The sequence below is a fragment of the Lipotes vexillifer genome, unplaced genomic scaffold, assembly GCF_000442215.2.
Source record: "Lipotes vexillifer unplaced genomic scaffold, Lipotes_vexillifer_v1.1 scaffold920, whole genome shotgun sequence".
NCBI classification, from domain to species: domain Eukaryota; kingdom Metazoa; phylum Chordata; class Mammalia; order Artiodactyla; family Lipotidae; genus Lipotes; species Lipotes vexillifer.
In genome coordinates, this window is record NW_006783413.1 from 1,358,633 (window position 1) to 1,362,660 (window position 4,028).

Sequence of the window (4,028 nt, forward strand, 5' to 3'; positions counted from 1 at the left end):
ATAGGAGCCACCTGCAGGATGTTTCAAGGGTCTTACAGGATGAGAGAGACAGAAGGAGGCTCTTCTTTGAGCATCTTTATGATCATTGCCTTGAACTCTCTATCAAGTAGATTTGCTTATCTGCACTTCACTTAGTTCTTTGGAGGTTTTTTTCTTTTCCTTTATTTGGAATATATTTCTCTGTTGCCTCATTTTGTCTAATTTCCTGTTTTTATTTCTATGTATTTAGTTGGTTGGTTATGTTTCCCAATCTTGGAAAAGTGGCCTTATGCAGGACACGTCCTATGGGTCCTGGCAGCACACTCTCTTGTGGTTACCAGAGCTACTTGCTTTAGGGGTGCCCTCTTATGTGGGCTGCTTGGGACCTTCTGTTGTGGTCGGGTGACTACTGTGGGCATGCTGGTAGGTGTTGCTGGTCGTCATTCCAGTTGGTTGTAAGGCTCTGTTTTGTTCAGACTGGGTCTTGGCATGGCTGACTGCACAGCCAGGGGTGTCCTGGTCCTGGTGCCAGCTCACCAGTGGGCAGGCCTGGGTCATGAGGCAACTGTCTACAGATCCCGCCTGGGGGTCCCAGGAATAGTGCTAGCCCATTGGTGGGTGGAGCTTGGTCCCAGAGTGGCTGAATGCTGGGCTGGGGGTTCCAGAGCTAGTGTTGGCCTACTGATGGGCGGGGCCATGGCCCAGGAGTGTCCTGGGGCTGGTGTGGGATGCTGGTGGGTGGGGCTGCTTCCTGATATGGCTGGCTGAGGGTCCCAGGTGACCCAGCACTGGTGATGGCTCACTGTTAGGTGGGGCCGGATCCTAACATGGATGGCTGAGGGGCCCAAAGTGTCCTGGAGCTGCTTTTGGCCTCCCATTGGTCAGGGCCAGGATCCAGGGCATCCTGGAGTGACGCTGGCCTGCTAATGGGTGGGTGTGGTCTTGACATGGCTGGCAGTGGGTCTGTGTGGTCCTGGGGTTTGGTCAGCCCACTGGTGGGTGGGGTTTGGGCCCAGGGGGTCCCAGGGCTGATGCCCATCCACTAGTGGACAAGGCCCGGTCCTGGGGCTACTGCTAGCCCACTAATGGGTGGAGATGGGTCCTGGGATCTCTGGCTGTGGGGCCCAGGGGTTGCAGATTTGGTGCTGGCCCGCAGGTGGGCAGAGCCAGGGCCCTGGTGCTCCTGGAGTTGGTGTTAGCTTGCTGGTGAATGCACCGGGTCCTGACACAGCTGGCTGGAGGGTCTTGGTGTTCATGGGGCTGGTGTCCCTCCACTGGTGGGTGAGGCCTCTTCCCAAGGCTAGTGTCAGCCCACTGGTGGACCTGGGTCCTGGGGTCTCTGACTGAGGGGCTGGAGGTTCCAGAGCTGGTGTAGGCCCACTAGTTGGGTGGGGCTGGGTCCTGGGCCATCTGGTAGGTGAGGGTGTGTCCTGGGGCAGGGCTGGGGCCTCAGGGGGCCCTTTCTGCTGGTGGGTGAGGTCGTGTCCCTGCCCATCTGGGGCACCTGGCCTGGGGCATCCTAGGAGGATGCTGACTGGCTGGTGGGCAGGTAGGTTCCAGCACTAATAAGCTAGAGGGAGGATTCCAGTGGTGCTTACCAGTGCCAGTGTCCTCATGGTGGGTTGAACTCCCAAAAATGGCAGCTGCTGGCATCTATGTCCCCAGGGTGAATTTCAGTTGCCTCCTGCCCTCTTCAGGAGGCTCTCCAAGGTCAGCAAGTGGGTTTGATCCAGCCTCCTTTCAAATTACTGCTTCTGCCCTGGGTCTTGGAGTGTGTGAGATTTTGTGTGTGCCGTTTAAGAGTGGGGTCTCTATTTCCCACAGACCTCTGGGTCTCCCTACACTGGCCTTCAAAGCCAGATGTTCCAGGGGCTTGCCTCCCCAGTGCAGGATCCCTGGGATGGGAAGCCCAGTGTGGGGCTCAGACCCCTTGCTTTTGCGGGAGAACTTCTGCAATTGTAATTATCCTCCCGTTCACGTGTCACCTACCTGGTGGGCATGAGTCTTGACTAATTGCATCTCTGTCCCTTCTCCCCTTCTCATTGTGTTCCTCCTTTGTAACTGTCAGCTCTTAGAAGACCTTTTTTGCTAGTTTTCAGGTTGCTCTCATGGATACTTTGTCTATAAATAGTTGCAATTTTGCTGTGCCTCTGGGAGGAGGTGAGCTCAGGGTCTTTCTGCCCCACCATCTTGGCCACTCCTCAAGTCATTAAGTTTTGTTCATTTGGTTTGATTGCCTTTGGCTTTAATCTGAGGGCTCTACACGCTGCAAGAAAAGTACTGATGGCTTTGTAGTATAATAAAATCAGATTTAAAAAAAATTAGCCAACAACTTCTTGCAAACAAAGCAAGGCAGTTACCTTGATATTGTTGGCAGATTACTGAAGGTGTATATTCCTATTGGGCCTAATGCATATTTCAGATGATGTGTAAAGGCAGGTGTTCGTTTTAAAGAACAAATGAAGCAGCCAAATCTCTGCTTCTTTCTTCTTTCTTCAGTTTTACAGGTCGGTGTTTTTCTCTAGGTTGTGGCTATGTATCTTTCTCACGTTTTCACCCAACATTGGAAAGATGAGCTACTGGCTTTCCAAGTCCTCAGATGTTTCCGAAGCATGCCCATTTTGTTATGGGTGATCCCGTCTCCTCCTGGCAAGTAATTCTATAGAATTACTCCATAAGCAGAATTATAACTTCAAGTATTTAGGGCACAATTAAACTGACAAAGAATCCTAGACCTTGAGAGATCATCTAATCCAACCTTCTCATTAAAGGAAGGGGCCTCTTTACAGCATCCCTGACAGATGTTCATCTGGCCACTCTGGGGACATTTCTTCTAACAGGGACTTGTCTTGCTCTTTAACTTGGTGACTTAATTATAAAGTACTCTGCCACTCTACAAATTCTCCCTGCATATTAGTGGCCTACTTTTCTGAACACTATTTATGTTCACTCAGTCCTCTAAACCATCTTAAGTTGTAGACTCTATCGCTCCCATTTTATTGATAGAAAGACTGAGGCACGGAAAGAAAAGTTCTCTAAGGTCAAACAGCTGTTAAGCAGAAGAGCCCAGCCCTTGATCCCACATGCTTAGCCTGTATTTCCTCTCTATACTAAACAGAACCCTCACACGTCATGATAGAAACCTATCTTCAGGTTGATCTTGATTGTCAACTTTTGGGTAAGTTGTTCCACTAGTTAAGAATTCACATAACTCTTCTACTATCCAGCCCACATCTCTCTGAACTGCACATAACGGTCTTAGGAAATTTTAAAAGATGTCTTCTTTAAGATGAACATATATGTCTATGACATTCTCCTGATGTACTAGTTTGATAAAGCCTTCAAAAAAGAAAATGAGATCAGTTTGCCACAACTATTTTTAGAAAAATAAACTTATTAAAATATAACAAAGAAACTTGCACATAAGAAGCACGTGTTGAATTTTGAATTTTCATGAAGTGAACACACCTGGATAACTACCACTAAGATAAAGAAAACATTACCAGTATCCATGGGCTGCCTACCCAAGGGCTGCCTATTCATGACCCATGACAAAACCTGGCACCAAGGCTACGCTTAGTAATAGACACAATGGTAATTAACAAAGCATGTTAAATTAGCTCTCTGAAGCATTTAGACTGTGGAATACAAAGAGGATTGGCCAGTTGGGAAATGAGGGCACATTAAAAACAGAGACACAGATATGTTATGAGAGGTTGAACAGGTGGACCATAGGGTGAGAATCCAGTCTCTGACTTGCCTTGAATCCTGAACAACTCTCTGACTCCAAACTATGTGTATCCTTAAAATAAATCCTCTTTTTCTTAAGGTCCCCTCTTCCTTGTAATCAGAAGATACTAACACCAAAACTGTAAGCCACAAAGAATCCCCAACCTCATAATTTCAATTCCCCACTCGAACCAACTGGTAGTGGCTGCCTGGAGAACTGTGGAAAATGACTCTGAGGCTGAGTTCAATGGAAAAGACTATTGTGGTGTCTGCCATGCGGGCTTTTTTTTTTTTTTTTTTTTTTTTTGGGGGGGGGGGGG